Source organism: Urocampus carinirostris, chromosome 3 (assembly GCF_059441175.1).
Source record: "Urocampus carinirostris isolate Australia breed hairy pipefish chromosome 3, RoL_Ucar_1.0, whole genome shotgun sequence".
Classification (NCBI taxonomy): Eukaryota; Metazoa; Chordata; class Actinopteri; order Syngnathiformes; family Syngnathidae; genus Urocampus; species Urocampus carinirostris.
The window spans coordinates 59,635,125-59,653,897 of NC_142351.1; positions in this window are offsets into that span (position 1 = coordinate 59,635,125).

Consider the following 18,773-nt stretch of genomic DNA (forward strand, 5'->3'; position numbering starts at 1 on the left):
TCTTTTTCGGGTAGTTTTACATCCAAGGGAACCCACCTGACCGGGAGACTTTGTGTTGAAACTGAATGTTGTGCTGGCCCTTTGGATATAAATGTATTTCTGGAAAAAACTGCTTAATCAGCAGAACCAACAGAGCTAAGTCAACTTTTTGAGGGGCATTTTTAGCTCTAGAGTCACCTACCTCTTTCCTTGTGAAATATTGTGATCCTAACAAAACTTGTTCCGGCTCAGGGGATTGAAATGTCTTTCTGGAGAAGTTGCTTTATTAGCAAAACCAAAAATGCAGAGTAAGCTTTTTGGGGAACTTTTCAAATCTAGATTTCCCTACCTGACTGCCTGTAAAAGATGGTGTCAATATTCAAAGTCGTTCTGATATAGGAGAGTGGCATGTCTTTCTGGGAAAAATGCTGAGTCAACAAAACCAAAAGTGAAGGGTCAACTTGGTTTTGGCATTTTTCACATCTAGGGTAACCTACCAAATGCCTTTGGAAGATGGTCATATGTGAACTTCCCCTTTTTCTTGTGTGGACAGACACTCAAAACCAACAGACAAAGGAACCCATACACAGAGAGTTCTGGGTTTTTGTGGTTAATGGGGACCAGAACCATTCGCAAAAAGTGGAAATCCGTGAAGAAGGATTGCTCCTTTATAAAAGCCCCCAAGGGGAAAACTTACTGTACCTCGAGATGATGTCATTACCGACTCAGAGTAATCGTAGTAGTGATCAGCATTTCTTTTCGCTCTACTGATATTGAATTGATGAATTTATTTTCAATGTAACAAGCCTCTAAAAGCTAGCGGACGTTATCCTTCCCAGTTCGTTTTGAGTCTGCGACTTTGACCGTCCATGTCCGATACGACTGACAGCATACAGCCGACAAGCCTATCACGGTCTCGCACAACGACAGTCACACCCACGTAACACAGAGCACCCTCCCTAATCCGTCAATGCTGCCTGCTATCCATCAGAACACAAAGCACAATACATTGATATCAATGACAATAAAGACAAATCAATTCAGTAAGAAATTTGCGAAGGAGTTAACCATCAACATCTGAAGCACGGAACAGCGAGGGATCTCTGTAAATACTTGGATCCCAAAAGAAAATATCATCACCATCCTCGGTACAAAGTTCCCAAATGCTTTTTTATCTGCACTTGCCTCCTCCATCCACCCCAGTATCCGTTAGGCCCGCACCCCTCAGCAACATTGGAAGTCATACTTCCCCCCTCCTCCCTGGTCGGTAGGGGGGAGGTATGATTTTGGGCTTGTGGGAGATGAATAACAACGTATGGATGTGCGACACGTGCCGACTGCGTTACCCCCTCCTCTCAAATCTGCCCCTCCCCCCAACAAAACACAAACACACCCTCCAATCAAACATTAGGCTTTTATCTCCTCTTAATCCCCGGCCACTCGAGACAAGCGGCTGCAACAAACACTCTGGGTTTGTATCCGCGAATCTAATTGGTTGGCACACGGTGGAGGAATTAATACACTGGGAGAATTAAGGTCACATGGCCCGACTCTTTATTGCCGTGCGGTGCAATCTTGGCCAGTCAACAAGCATTGGTGTGTAGTGAGGGGAATTCTGGCTCTTTTTCAAGAGCCGGCTCTTTCGGCTCAGCTCACTAACTGCTTTTCCTGTTTGTTTTTGTTGCTTTAATCAATATGTGTTAAACGTGTAGCCCGGGGGCCAAATGTGACCCACCACCTCATTTCATGTGGCCTGCGAGAGCTTAAAACTGTCTTTCTCAACTTGTTGGTCGTTGCCCAAAAGTGGATTTCAGACCTCTTTTCAGCAGCTTGTGGGCCTTGGCCTTGACCAAATATTAGCGAAAAGAAGAAAGAACAGAGGTGGAATTACTCTCCTTATCAGTAGATGGTGATAATGTCCTGCTTGATCTCTTCTTTCTGTTCAGTCAGTTGGCACCACCCCTATTGTGTTTGAGAGGTACCACATCTCATTTTATTGTGATTATTTTTTTTAGGATTTATTTTCTTTTCCTGTCAGAAAGTTAGTGATAAGTGGAAGAAAAAGTGGACAACTGTGACATCAACAACCGAGTCAAAGAGGGAAATGTTTGCAAAAAATATAAATAGTGTACAAGTTTCTGCAATTTAAGCGCTGCTGGAAGGTACAGTAATTGGTTTTAAAATGTTTTTATCTTTTTACCGGTATACTTACTTTTATTATCTACATAATTGAATGATTGTCATTGTTTAGAGACACAGTAGGGTGGAGCTTATACTGTATGACCAAGATTTTTTTTCATGTATTGTTTTATCTTACCCCACAAAAATGTTCCACTTCCACCAAAAACCACGCAGCAGAACACAAACAAATATAATGATGATTTAGATACATAATACAAACAATAAAACAACTCAGTCCTTTATTACAGTCTCTTTACGGCTGTCAAGAAAAGTTTTGCGGTCTTTTCAACAATTTGCAGCACATGCTGCAGATCAGTTTTATCTTTTGTGATATGACCACAGTATTCCAGAATCAGCGCCACAGCTCGTTCTTCAAGATTATTGACCACACTGATTGCCTGAACAGTTTCCAAAGCATGTTTAAAGTGATTCCCATTCCTGGGGTTCAACATTACGATAGCCAACAGGAAGCTCCATCAGTTTGAAGAAAGTGCTAGATCTAGAGGACACAAAGTCTTCTAGACATTTGCAAGTAACAGTGTCTGAATCTACAAATATCCTTCTTTTGAAAATCCTATTCAGCAGTTTCATCTATGTTGTCCTTATTTTTTATTGCAGCCACTATAAGTTGTTTGGTTGATGCACTGACTTGATTGTCAAACAAAACAAGTGGAACCATTTCTGGCGTTAGATACCACAGGTGATTGGAAAGTTTCTGAAGGGCAGCTTTGAATATTGCAGCATTTATGTTTGAATATTCCACCAAAGACTTTAAGAGCTGCTAATCAGTGCGAGGGGCACTTGCAGCAAGAGGTGCCATGATACAGGCCTTCACGTAGATCCTTACTGTGAAGACACACATGTCAAGGAGTGCTCGTTCTTTCCTTTCTGGTCAAACGGAAGTGGGATTGAAACATCCATATTTTTAAAGAATAAATCACTTTTGACATCCATATGGCATGGTGCATGGCTCCTGGCGCCATAAATCGTACACACCTAGCAGGTATGGCACCCAGAAAAATCGTTACTAACTCCAATAATTCTCTATAGTCATCACGTGGCTGTTGCAGCTCGAGGTAGGAATTTGAAAATTCAACAGCACTGCTTCGAATGTCCTTTGTTAACCTTATCACAGTTGCATTTCCTGCACTTGTAACATACCTATTGTGATCCAAAGAGCGCCAGTGAGTTTTGAAGCGCAGTTTCAGGGGTTGTAGTCAGACCAGTTGATAACCACTGGCTTAAAATATCTGAGCGTTTAAAAATGAAATAGTCAAAAGTGCTTGACAAAAATAAAAACAAATTCTCAGAATGCCTTCCACTACATGCCGGTGTTCCAATATCAAGGCTAATGGGTGGAATTGATAGTAGTATTTCTATAGTATTTTGACACACAAAATTATTAGTGGTATTTTATTTACTATTATATATTTTGTCATTAGATTATGACCATTTTTGTTTAGTAGGCCATTTAAAGAAAGACTGCAGGCCGTAGTTTGGCCTCCCCCGATTTTGACCAAGCACAAACAGAAAAAAAGCTTTACGACGGGAACTGCCTCATATTTTTGGGAAGATGGCTCCCGTTAAGTGCGTCTAAGAGCCGGCTAATAGAGCCGTTTCGTTCGCGAAGGACACTGGATTACCACCGTGTGTGGGGGGTGCTTGCCGGTCTTATGGGGGAGGCGAGAAGGGTCGCAAAAACACATATATCTACACCCAATCATAACAGAAAAAGACCAAAAATTCGACTTTTAAATGATTGATTTCCCAGTCGGGCATGGCACTTCTCTCAGCGACCCCGCTGACTTTGCCTTCTGCTTCATATAGACACATCTTCCTGGCCGGTTACCATAGAAACAAGAGGATAGGTTGTATATTTTTTGTGTGGTGAAATGTACATCGACTGGGACGGGAAGGACTCGGTGGGGGGAGGGCAGAATTGTGCCGGCTTCTTGTTCATTCGTCACAGTGAAATGCCTCAACATGCTTTTTTGTGTGTGTGTAATTGTATTAGCTTTGATTAACCTACTTGGCGTACCTGAGAACTGGATTTGCTGCTAATTAGTGTAGGATGAAGTGAAGCTAGGTCATTAGCTTCTGCACATGTACACACAGTATAGGCTAAGCGTTACAAAGAAACGTGCTCCCGGATAGTAATTATTTAGCTCGGTAACGAGAGCCAGTACAATTATACATTACTACTTGGTAAAGTACGTTTCTCTTCTACTTTGTAAATCCAGGTCATTAATTATACTTCCTTCTGATTGATGAGTACTCTGCCTTCACTTACCATGTCACATAAACCCTTCGATCCTGCAGAAGCAATCATGAAGGTTTTTTTCCTGGGTTTGTAGACCTTTTTCACAGCCAAATTCAAGGATTTTTTTGAGAATTTTAAAGGCCAATTTCCCATTTTTTCCCCCCAGTACCATAGAAAGAAAAAAATGCTTTATGAATTATGTATTTACTGTCACGGATTGGCGTGGTGGCGTGGAAGGGGACCGGACCAGAACGGAGGCAGGAGGCATGAAGGGAGAACTCAAATGCGTTGACGATCCATAAGTTTTATTTTACAAAATAAAAGTCGCCCAATACTCCGGGGCAAAACAGAACAATACAGAGTTCCTCCGGCACGAACTCAACAGGACAAGGCATAACAGACTAAAACAGGACAAAGCATAACAGACTAAAACAGGACAAGGCATAACAGACCGGGATTGTGAATAATGAGTAATGAACCCGCAACGGCAGAGCCCACAATGCAGCCTTAAATACAGACCCACAATTAGTGGAACTGCTTTCAGCTGTTGCCCAGAGGGCGGGGCAGACTGGTCACCAAGGCGACCGTGACATTTACGCAGATCTATATGTGAGATTTTTAATCTTGCGTTTGCAATTATGAAGGAATATAATTTTTAGATCTTGAGTAAATTGTGAATATATTTGAGGATCTTAAGAAAGTGTGTGTATAATTTTTAGACAAATCTCTTGCATATAACAGTGTTCTTGTTTGCCCGCGTCCCTGCGTCCTAAACGCATCATTTTTGCTGGGGACATATAGTCTCAAATCAACGTGCGTCCCCGGGACGCAACCTTTTTGACACAAAATTGTCATTATTACCGGATTAATTTTTTTTTTTACAAAGATTTACCGCACTCCAAACTTTTTATAAGGCAGATCCGCCATTGTTGTTTTGGTCTCGCGGTTCGCGTTTTTGTCTGCACGAGATCTCCGCAAACGAGATCTCATTGCTTCGAGATGATGTCATTGTTGTTGTGCTTGTCCTCGAGGGAAGGTGAAAATCAACACAAAATTGGTAATTTCTTCAGTGTCAGTAATAAGTCAAAACATAATGCAGAAAGTGATAACAACGGCAATAATTCCGGCTTGAAAAAACGGCGGGAAAATTCTTCGGAAGTTCGCAGGAAAACACGTGTGTTGAAGTGAACTATTCGACGAAAGAACATAAACAAAAGATTACTCCTAGCAAGAAAAGGACTTTTCTGCCTAAATGGACTAAATTATATTCCTGGTGACGCTATGAGGAGGATGATAATGGATTGGACCTTCAGAAGGCATTGCAACTTGTGGCAGGACAGCAAACCACGAAGAATATATGAACTGAAAAATCAGAAGTGATAACTTGCTTTGTATTACCAATTAACTGTGATGATTAAAACTGCATGAATATATAGATTAATATTTCAGCCATATTATTTTGTATAATGTACAATATTGTGAACTGAAAAGTTTGAAGTGATAACTGCTTTGTATTACCAATTAACTGTGATAATTAAAACTGAATGAAAATATAGATTAATATAATTATTTCAGCAATATTATTTTGTATAATGTACAATATTTTTGTGAACTGAAAAATCTTGAAGTGATAAGTGATTTGTATTACCAATAAACTGTGTTGATTAAAACTGAATGAATATATGGATTTCTATTGTATATTTGTCGCCTATTTACAATTTCAACCCCGATAACACTAAATTTTGGGGACCCATAGATCTCTGTTGGGACCCATAGATTTTTGAGCATGCGAGTCCCCGGGACCCATCACTTTTCAGAGGTGAAATGAACACTGATATAGGTGTTGGGTAAAAATGACACTAACATGTAGCTTACATTTTCAGTTGCATGAAGTTCTCATTACAATTTACTATTTGGAAACACTACATTAATATTTTACATGTCCCATAATAAATGTCCATAGTTGACACATAATCCTTGCACTAATGCACATTTCATAGTGCCCTGTTTAGGTGTAGCATGTAGAAAACCATTAGCAAAAAAAAAATCATAGTTATCTCCGTCAATTAACTTTCAAATGATTAGAAAGCGCTGACTCTCCCATTGTGACGAGTTTGATCTCTTTGTGCGCACTTTGCAGCAGGCTGTGCGTGGATTTGTTTCACGTTTTCACCATAGTTTGTATTTTTCTTTTTAGCATCATCCTTCATTAAAACTGTAACATCCCGAGCATCTTGGTGTGAATTACCTGTTTTGATACACCTTTCCTAATTCACCTGAAGGTGGCGATGACTCTTAACATGCCAAAACCATACAAAAAAGCTGTCAGCGTCATTTTTTTAGCCGATTTGATTATTTTTGTATTGTATTTTTCTTCGCTTGATGCTTGGTCTGTCAATTCAGACTGCTGAAAAACGTGGAAAAATGTTCAAGCATTTTCAAGCACCTAAAATTCAAGCCTTTTTAGGATCTTCAAAACACAACATTAAAAATCAAGCTTCTTCCTGGATTTTAAGCACCTGTTCAAACTCTGTTGTAATTCTCTTAAAAATACAACTGAATACAGTGATGGTGGCACTGTGTCCAGCACAGAGTACGAGAACGCTGAATTTATTCTCATGTAGATATTCTACCTAATGCATATACTTGCATCTAAGCAGAATTTACAACTTTATAATATAATAATGAAATGTGGTAGTCAGCTTATGTGCGTATATTTGGTTGTGTGTCACCAGTATTGAATTGTAGGCAGTGTTTGAGGAGGAGGCTTGGCTTATATAGGAACAGCAAACCAACAGGAAATCAAGGGAGCCAATACAAGCACGGAAATGTATGGTAAACGTGTTCTGAAATTTGGTCTTTTTAAATGTGACCATGCCTGAAAAAAATGTCTTGGACAATACTTAGGAATGTAGGAGGAAATCGTTGAGTGGTTTGAAGCCCATAAACTACATGGACTTGAAGTGTCTTAGCTAAGTGTTTGTTTGCAAGGTCTCTACATAACACAAGAAATATGAAGGCTTCACTGCTGCCACAGGTTGGTGGACACGTTTTCTTCTGTTTCTGTTATAATTGTGGTCATTTTTAAGCAGTTTTAGGGGGTCAGCTTCAATGCGAGTACATTCGGTAACTTGCAACTAGATAGCCTCTTTCAAACTAACGTGGTACTTTTGGGTATCAGTAATTCAGGGGGTAACTGAATTATTTTTTAAATGAAGTAGCTAGTAACGGTAGCTAATTCTTTTTTTATAATAATTATGATAATAATATGTAAAAACACTATATATATATATTACTAAATAAAAATGTTTTAATGCAATATTTTTCTCCATTGTCTCTTATACGACAAAAAAAAACAACTATAGAAATACTACAAAAATACTGCAAAATTAATACAAAACTAATATCGAATGCCTAAAACTAAATACCAAGATCAGTGCATAAAACAGGGACTTGATATATTATATTGCTTTAACTGTCCCCTGTATTATTTTTTTGTTTATTTTGCGAACTACAAAGTTCTACTTTATCATATTGATATGTTTCTTAGAAGTGCCTTTTGAATGTATTCAGGGTTTTTTGTGTGTTTTACAAGGCTGCCACTTCTGGTTTACAGTATAACTGAAAGGGGATTCATTCATCTGGGCTCAGGTGATATCAGAACAGATAAGTGCGACGTGGCGCTAACGAGCTGTTTGCGCGGTTTATTGGTTTAATTGAGCCTCTCCTTTTGTTGGGGGCATTCCTCTTGCAAAGCGACCCCCGCCATCTCCTGTTTAGCTCCCCCTCCCACGTCCTACCCCCTGCTTCCGTTGTTATTGCCGTCTGAGATATTTTTCTCTCCTGCGTCCCACAAGTAATTTGCCTTGTGAAATTGCACCTTTTTCCTTGCTTCTTCACCGCCACCCAGCATTGAACGCACACCCCGAAAGTCGAGCACGCTCACGCGCACACAACAAGCGCTCATCTTCGATTTCCTGTCTCGGTGGCTGCAATCACTCTCTGCGGCGCGTCCTTGGGTCTACGACCTTGGGCGGCCCACACCCCCTGTAATCTATCGTCATGGTGATGACCCCTCATCTATCACCATGGAGACAAGCTATACGTGGCTGACAACGGGTGCAGCACGTCCAGCTCCAAACCTGAGAGGATTGCCCGCCTGGCGTGCTTAAATTCACAGCAGTTCCCTGAAAAATGTTTTCTCACGATGCTCAGATGCACGCTTGGAACTGGACCAATAGGCCAAAATCAGATGATGAAAGGCCTCCTGTCTCGTGTCAAAGGTGGATCCAAATGCAGGAAAGCTGGAGCAGAGGCACGCGTGGTCAAAAAGAGGAATAGTATCTAAGAACAAAAGGAGGCACAAAGAATAGACCATAACAGAACATGACACCATAGAATAGAATAGAATAGAATAGAATAGAATAGAATAGAATAGAATAGAATAGAATAGAATAGAATAGAATAGAATAGAATAGAATAGAATAGAATTCAATACAATACAATACAATACAATACAATGACCTATGTTTTATGTTGACAATGTCTGTCTATTGCAACATTCATTGCAGCTTTGTCAACCTGGAAGGGGGATTGCCTCATGTCCTGTCCCATCTGAAGGTTCCTTCTTTTTTCTCAAGTTTTCCCTTGCTCTCATGTAGGTTTTAGATCAGTGGATGGTGAAACAATAGTCTGTTTAGTCTGTAATAGTATGTAGCCTGTGCAGCTCCTTGGGACTTCTTGTGATTAAGGGCTGTATAAATAACTTGACTTAAAATAGAATGGATTAGAATGAAATAGAATTGTCTTTTTTTGTCATTGATTTCAACTTTGTGAAACATTGCATTCAACAAGATTAGAAATGGCACTCAAGGATAAACATGCAATAAAGACTTTGAAGAGAAAAAGATAAAAGACTAAAAACTATCATGGTAAATAATTACAATCTAGTGCTGGCCTTAAAAAAACTGCCCTAAGCAACTAACCTAAGTTCTTACAATAATGCACTTAAAAAAGAATCAAAATAGTGCAGTTAAAATAAGTGCAAAAGAAGAAACAAACAAACAAATGGTCACAAAACATCCATCCATCCATTATCTTCACCGTTTATGCTCAGTAGTTTAAAATAATACTGAAAAAAGGAGAAATATGTGCTTTACTCTATTTGATTCATGTTTTTAAATTTTACAGTGCATTCCTAAACAGCTTTGTTGAACAAAAATTCTATCTATCCATGTACCCTGGTCAGCTTTCACTGGTTTACCCCTGCCGGATAATACAGGTGCCCTGCCCATCCCTTAGAACGCGTCCAAACATCCCACTATCCTTTCACAACACCTCTCCACTCATTCCTATCACAGGCAAGAGCTCTAGCTTCCACAACATTTAGACTTCTTTCCTCCAGTGCACTCACAACACCATCCATCCACGTCAATCGCGGCCTTCTGCTCTGTATATCCTCTTCAACATTCGCTCCTCATCCATCCTCTCCATGTGTCCAAACCAACCGAGTATTCTCATATCCACACGCTTGCTTAGTTCCACTACTACTTCACTTCTTTCTCTCGCAATTTCATTTCTCAATCTATCCAATCTTGTCACTCCTAACAAACTCCTCAAACACTTCATCTAAAAAACATTTAATTTCCTTCTCAAATCCTCGTTCAGGCTCCAAGTCTCTGCACCATACATCACAGTCGGCACAATTACACTCTCATACAATCCTCTCTTTACATCCATTCTCATGTTTTGGACGACTATTACAGTTACTCGTCTGATCAATAACAGAAAGCAAAGATAGTGACCAATGGCATGCATTTGGAAAGATAAAATTGAGCAATTTCCTGCAGCTGACTAGACAAGGTCTCTGGCACACTGGTTGAAAAAACTGGACCAGTAGATGACTCGGCGGAGGCCGCGGGCATTATCATCGGGGTCTTGCAGGGTCAGGTTCAAAGCGGAAGAAGGAGAAGAGACGAGATGGGATGGAAAGCCGCCGGACGTCTTCTCGCGGGAGGAAACGTGCAATTATTTCTGCTCCACTTCAATGTGGCCCTTCCCCCACAGTCGTGGGCATCTGGTTGGATGCGTGTTTAACACCTGGCTGCTCAAAAGTGCCTTGCTGATGGTTGAACAGCAAGCATGAAGTGTGCACGTGCACCAGGGTCATCTATGCTGTCATTAAATTGCGTTGTCGAAAAGCCTACATGGGCTTAAAAGCTGATTGGACCTTTCAGCTATTTTTCTTATGCTTTGATTCATGGAGAAAATGCTTACTTGAGAAATACTATTCAATTCACCAGACTTGCTAACAGTCGTTATAACCTAAGGGTGTCAAAGTCGAATGAACAGAGGGCCAAATAAAAAAATGGGGTACAAGCTGCGAGCTGGACTGTTCAAATGTTGAAAATGTTTCAAAATTGAATATGTAGCCCAGTGAATCTTATTGTACCCATTAAAAGAAAACAGGCACCAAATGTATTAAGAATTAGATGTTAAACACCTTGGAAGAATTAACAGGTTTGCTGTTCCTTACCAACTTATTCATAAAAAGATAAGGATCATACTGTATATAAATTGAAAGACTATTGCAGCATCCATTGCAGCCTGGTTATCCTTGGAAGGGGGTTTACCTCATATGCGGTCCCTTCTCAAGGTTTTTTAATTTTCCTCATGTTGAGGTTTTTGAGTTTTTCCTTGCCCTTGTGTAGGTTTTAGATCAGGGGATGGTGTAATAGTAGTCTGTGGTTTGCAATAACCTGTGGTCTGTGCAGCCCTTTGAGACTCTTTATGATTATGGGTTATACAAATAAACATGACTTGACTTGACTTGACCAGAAAATGTTTCTTTACTAAACCATTTACACTAAACTTTATGCAGCAGCTTCATCTGACTCTCGTGGTTTCACCCTTAAAGATGCATCAGACATATTTCATATGACAAATAAAACAAAACATATGTCATGCTTTGAGCACACAGAAAGGTAGCATCATTTATTTTATCATGAATACAAGCATCATCTTGGACACTACCATTTTTTACTCTAAAAAATAGTGCTGTCTACTTGTGTGCGGGAGACACAATGGGCGAGTTACGCATTTAAGTGCAACCTGTCAATACATTTTTTTATATCTCAAATGTTCTTGGGCCTAGTTTAATATACCTGTATATTCTGGAATGAATATTATCTTGGAAAAGAAGATGTATTTTTTTTTATCTTCTATGAAGAATGACCAATATCTCTACAGTTACTTCTCATCTTCAACAGTGTTTGATGTTCATACACTTTAATCTCAAAGCTTCAACCTGAGTGATAATTTTCATTTGTTCAACTGTCATGCACTAGAAAATAACACTAACCTAGAATAATGTTTACAAAAAAGTTATAGAATACAGTTTATCAAAAAGAGCTCATTATATGGTAACGATTCAAGAAGAAATTGCCCTAAATCATTGTACTTCTATATTTGGTTAACATACTGTAAACCATGTCTCAAATAATGCATATAGACACCCAATTTTTTAATCATCTTAAACAGATTCATCATACAAAAAAAAACATTTGATAAACTCCCTGCAAATGTGGGCAGGTGTCTCAAACTCACAGCTCGGGGACGATAGTTTGAGCCCCCCGCCTCAACATGAGAGATAAAAGGAAGATTATATTCCCCGCTATGTTCCTGTCTGGAGCCTTCAATCTGAAAATGCTGGTCTACCAGAGAGCCCAAGAGCCAAGAAAAGATCCGCAGGTTCGAAAACGTTCTCCATTTGGGCCCTGGTGCTGTGGAATCCTTTGCCCTCTGAGATTCGATCTGCAACCTGAGTGGAAGAGTAGAAATCTCGGCTTAAAACACACTTATATTCTATATCTTGGGAATGACCTGTATTTTATTTTGACAATATCTGTGTATTGTTTGTTAATGCTAACCTGGTCATCATATTTACTTTATTCTAATTTTACATTAGACTTTACTCATTTTATTTTTTATTTTATTGTTTTTTTTTTAATGCAACATCCATTGCAGCCTGGTCTTCCTGAAAGGGGGATTACCTCATGTGCGGTCCCTTCTCAAGGTTTATTCATTTTCCTCATGCTCAGCTTTTTGAGTTTTTCCTTGGTTTTAGATGAGGGGATGGTGTCATAATAGTCTGTGGTTTGCATAAATCTGTGGTCTGTGCAGACCTTTGAGACTCCTTGTGATTAAGGGCTGTACAAATAAACAGGACTTCACTTGACTCCTTTGTCAGCAAAAATGTATTCCATTAAAAAAAGTGTTAATCTGAAGCCACCTACTAATATAGATACATGTTACAGTTAGGTCCCGGGGGCGACACAGGACAGGCTGGAGAGACTATGTCTTTACACTGGCGTGGGAACGCCTCGCCATCCCGTCGGATGAGCTGGAGGAGGTGGCTGGGGTTAGGGACGTCTGGGCTTCCCTTTCAAGGCTGCTGTCCCCACGACCCGAACCCGGATAAGCGGAAGACAATGAATGGATGGATGGATGGGTTAGAGTTATTCGACTGATAACTGGAAGAAAACAAAGATACTCAAAAAAATTGTGAAATTTCCTGTGGCACACTAGACAAGGGCTCACGGCACACAAGGTTGCCCCGGCACACTGGTTGAAAAACCCTGTATTCATGTATGTTATCATGAGGCTGGTGGAGGCCAAGTTTATGGCAACTCATTTTCATTCACAATGGTCCCAAAACCGAACACAGTCGCACAAGTCACTGCAAAGCAATCCAGTGACGGGCAAAAAGTCATTTACCTGCTCCCTGTCTCCTGGAGCTGCTTCCACACCGAGAGCGAGAGTGGGAGCAATCTCCCCTCCTCCCTAACATATTTTATTACCCTCCTGCGCTCATGAATAAACATCCCTTACATTCACTCAGCGCTGGCATGAAATGGCCAAGCAATTTCTAGCATACACACAATGCCGCAATCATTATTTTACCGAAACCACACGATTTTTTATTTTTTTTTGAAGGGGCGTCGCTACTTCGCAGAGTCACTTTTTGCGGGTGTTTTTGCTCCCCATTAAACGGGTCTAAAAAATAATAATTAAAAAAAAAAAATGTTTTTTTTTTTAAGGTGCGCCGCTACTTCGCGGATTTTCACTTATCGCGGGTGGTTTTGGTCCCCATTAACCGCGATAACCGAGGTCTTACTGTATTCTTTCTCGCTCTGCCCATTAAATGATGAATACCCTGTCAGTTCATTTAATAGAATATCTAACTGTGCCTCTCCAGACATGAACCTCAGCGCATGTCACTGATGTCCGATACCGATTCATTTTCTTCAAATAAACATGAGCAAAATTTCATTTTGTGTGTATATTTATGGGATTTGCATCTTCAACCATGCCAGACCATGAAAATGTCTTTATATTTTGCTAACAATTCAAAGAACACATGCAAAGAATGGACACATACAGAATATGCAAGAAGAAATAGAGTTTATATTAAAACCAATAGAAGCTTCTAAAAAAAGTAAATGGGTGTAGTGTTATGGGTGACTTTACACAGAAGATAATGAAACGTCTCCTGATGAATGACTTCATCTAAATCACTTTTCCCCCACTGTTCATTTTCAAACATTTGGATCATTATGTACTCGGTCAACAGGATACCATCTGGCTTGTCTGGCACGTTGGCGTTTTCGGTATTCAGTGCCGAGCCGATCCAACCTCCTCCACACTGACACGAGGATCCGCACAGCAGGCATCACACTTGAATAATCACATTTTATCATCACGTTCAGCCGTGGGCTTTGCCGGCCACTTCTCAAGATTTCATCCCAGCGACAAGATGGCGCACGCTAGCTGAGTTTGGCCTCAATTGAAGTCGTAGCAGAAACTTCCTTTCTGTTTCTATTTTTTCTTGAACTCCTTTGTTGTGTTGCATTCTATTGCACAAAAACGGCAGCAAGGAAAAAGTTCTGGGCTGCCTCTGTATGCTGTTCTGACCATGAGGGCAAGGTCCCTCTGTCTCTTCTGGTCACTGTTCCTGCAGTGGGAAGGTTCCTGTTCTGGCAGTGAGAAGGTCATTAGACTGCTTTGAGCCCTGTTTCGGTGGGGACAGACAAGGACCTTCAGCTGCCCCCTTGTTTCCGCCTCTAGAATGTTTTTGTGTGTATTGTTGGGGGCCGATTGGCATCCAAAAAAGAAAAAGGAAATTGTAATCTTTTGCCACCAACTGTTATGGATCAATATTGAAGTTACTCAGCTGATCATTGAGAGAAAGCAAAGATACTGTACAATGGCATATTTTTACGGAGAGATTGGGCAATTATTTGCAGCACACTAGACAAGGTCTCACAGGACAGTAGTGTGCCTCGGCACAGTTGTTGAAAAATTAGATGCCAAACTATTTACCATCAACTACTAAAGTGATGCAAGTGGCTAAAAAGAAGCCAGTTGGTTTTGTTACCTAACAAAATCTATCCCAGGGACCTCTGGAACGGAATGAATAGGCCACAGTAAAGACCAAATTTTGGCGATCTGGATCTTATTTGGTCGCTGGTTCGCGCCTCGGCCGAGTCATACCTAAGACTTATAACATTGGTAAAATGGCGGCGCCCTCTGTTGGCTGCGGCTGCATCGGCTCGCTACAACGGGTTAGGTGTATCGACATTTCGTTCTTACAAAGAATGACAGTACAAAGGAAATTATTATTATTATTATTATTTAATATCATCATATTGCCCACCTCTAGAGTGTATAGTTTACGAGCCTTTGGAAAAACTCTACTCAAAGGAAACTCGACAGCACCCTTTTATGCAAAAACAGCAAAGTTAGGGACTACTACTAGGTGGTGAAAAATGCTCAATATCGTGATCTATTAACCCAACCTTGACTCCACTTCCCTTTACCAATCTTTAATTCCATATTACAACCACATTAGAACCCGCTCGTTGGCTTTTTGGTTCTCTGAACTCATCACCTGTCTCATTTCGATGAGCTCATTAGGCTAGGCAAACATTCCCCAGGCTGGAGAGAAAAATAAAAAAGGTGGGTGGGCGCACGTGCGCATGGCTGATGCCTTCCCAGATGCACAAAAAGGACAAGCAGCGTTTCAAATCATTAACATATACAAATGAGAGCTTTGCTCCCTTGTTAGGCCAAATTTGTCTCATTAGCGCCTCAGCCAAACCAACCTTCACCTCCCTTTAAAGCCTGTTTTTTTTTCTCTTACATTTTAATTTAATGAAGCCTTTCTACTAATCAGACAATAATTAATTACACTTGCTTTCTGTAGATTTTAACCAGGAAAGGTGCAACCTATTTTTTACTTGTCTTGTGCTTTTGCTGTTCACAATTCATGAATCCTATAACCGCCTGGGTAGTTGTGGCACCACTGAGGACATAATTCTGGACAGCTTTCTCGCCTACTGATGGATCTTGGCCTAGGATTGGGTCGTGGCAAAGTTGGAGCCAGTCCAACCACCTGACACAGGGAGAGCCTGAGGTCCTTAATAATTCTGGCTCAGCGGAGAGTCAAGACTTCCCTGTCCTCTGAGAAGAAGTAGAGGCAGCAAATAACTCGATGAAAACGAGGAATCGGAAACATCCCGTATGAACTCACAAATTGCTGGTAATTATGCTACCAAAGAAGTAAACCTCCAACTATGCTCCAACTACAGAACCATCAGTTTCACCAGCCATGCAAGCAAAGTTATGCCAAAGGCCAAATCCATGGTGGTTTCTCATGGTTCATGTGTTCACCACAATCAAGGTCAAAGAATAATCAAATTCCTACAGGGACTTTGATGTAAAGCTCAATGATAGATTCTAAGTCTGAGGTAGCTCGCCACTCATATCGAGATTTCGAATCATCTAAGATGTCGAGGAATTTTCCCGAGAAGAAAAAACAGATCAACTGAAAGAATATATTAATTATTTTTTGCTTCAGAATACATTTTGACAATGTTTTTTTAACGGATCAAAGCAACTTTTTAAAACTTCAAAGTTAAGAACAACAAACTCACCAGAACTCCTTTAGTTCAGGTTTTTCATCCATTATGACTCCCACACCGTGACAAAGAAAAGGAGAGATTTGTGTATTCCAAGCAATGTCTTGTCAACAGCTAGTGATAATTCGGGGCCCTGTCTGACGTCTACACTTTTGCGCCTATTCTGCCGGTAGTAGGCAAAGACAAAGGACATGCTATCAGTTCTTGCTATGATGCCAATAATGTATTTTCCTAAAAGACTTTGTTGAAACAAGGAACAACTATTCATTTTTCCCTAATCCAAATAATTTATTCCTTACTCGCTTTAGCAGGGGTTATAGAAACCTCCTACTATGCTCCAGCTACAGAACTGTCAGTCTTATCAACCATGCATGTAAAGTTATGCTAAAGGTCCTCCTGAACAGACTGAAACAACAGGCTAAATAATATCCTAGCCAAAGACACAAAGGTTTCAGGGGGGAAAGGGGCACCACTGAACAACTTTAATTTGTGCATTTTATATGAGAAACCTCCAAGTCTTTGTCGATTTGAAAAATATATTTGACAGCTTTTTGCTGTACTTCACCCCAAACAAACCAAAAGAAGGGAGGTACAGAGATCCCTCGCTCTTTCCCGCTTCGTTTATCGCTGGTTCACTGCGTTGTGCTTTTTCAATTGAATCGTCCTTACTGTCATTGATATCGACATATTATCCATTGTGTTCAGAGCACATGGGAAGCGAAGGAGCAGTACAGGAGGAAGTTGGAGAAAAAGCTGTAGAACAACAGCATAAAGGAGGTGTGGGAAGGGATAAAGACCATCACCGGCTGCAGCACCAAGCGGGGTGTGGTCGTGGACGTAGATGTTGGGAGGGTTAACCATTTCAACAACTTTTTTAACAGGTTTGACTACCCCGACTCGTCCTCACCCCAGAGTACTGCAGCTGTCCCTCCCCCTTTGGACACCAGCATGGAGGATGACATCCCCCCACTCAAGGTAACTGCAGACCAGGTGTGTGGAGAGCTGAGGAGGCTGCGATCCAGCAAGGTATCTGGTCCAGATAAAGTACCCTCCCGACTGCTGAAGGCCTGTGCGTTGGAGCTGGGAGACCCTCTACAGCGCATCTTCAACCTGAGCCTGGAACAGGGGGAGGGTCCCCTAGCTGTGGAAAACATCCTGCATCATCCCAGTCCCAAATAAATCAAGACCTGAGGAACTCAACGACTTCAGGCCAGTCGCCCTGACATTACAAGTGATGAAAACCATGGAGCGGTTGCTGCGGCGGCCACACAGGTCCGCCACGCCATTGACCCTCTGCAATTTGCCTACCAGGAGAAGGTGGGAGTGGAAGATGCTATAGTCTACATGCTACACCGATCCCTCTCTCACCTGGACAGGGGCAAGGGTGCTGTGAGGATTACATTTTTGGACTTCTCCAGTGCCTTGAACACCATACAGCCTCTGCTACTTAGTAGTAAGCTGACAAAGATGGGAGTTAGCTCAAACCTTGTAGCATGGATTACGGATTACCTGATAGGCAGTATGTGAAACAGGGGGGCTGTACATCGGACATGGTGGTCAGCAGGAGAGGATCGCTGCAGGGGACCGTGCTTTCTCCATTCCTATTCACCCTGTATACGTCAGACTTTCAGTACAACTCTGAGTCCAGCCACGTGCAGAAGTTTGCTGATGACACTGCTATCGTGGGATGTATCAGATGTGGGCAGGAGGAGGAGTACAGGAAATTGATTCAGTACTTTGTCCAATGGAGGGACGCTAACACCCTGCACCTGAACACCACCAAGACTAGGGAGATGGTGGTGGACTTCAGGAGAACTAGAACTCAAGATTAGCTTCCTGTAACAATCAAAGGAGAATGTGTAGAATTTGTCCAGACCTACAAATACCTGGGTGTGCAGCTGGACAATAAACTGGACTGAACTGCCAACACAGAAGCTCTAAGCAGGAAAGGTCAAAGCCGACTGTACTTCCTCAGAAGGCTGGCGTCCTTCAACATCTGCAAAAAGCTCCTACAGCGCCCTCTTCTATGCAGCACCGTGTTGGGGAGGCAGCGCCAAGAAGAAGGATGCCTCTCATCTTAAAAACTGGTGAGGAAAGCGGGCTCTGTTGTGGGCACAGAGCTGGACAGCCTGACAACTGTAGCTGAGAGACGGGCACTGAAAAAGCTGCGGTCAATCATGGACAATTCATCTCATCCACTGCACAGCATCATCTCCAAACGGAAGAGCAGCTTCAGCGACAGACTGCTGTCACAGTCTTGTTCCACGGACAGACTGAGGAGATAATATCTTCCTCATGCCATGAGGCTCTTTAACTCCACCCGGGGGAGTAAAAGCCCACATTAAACCACATTGCATATTAACCTAATTTTATTA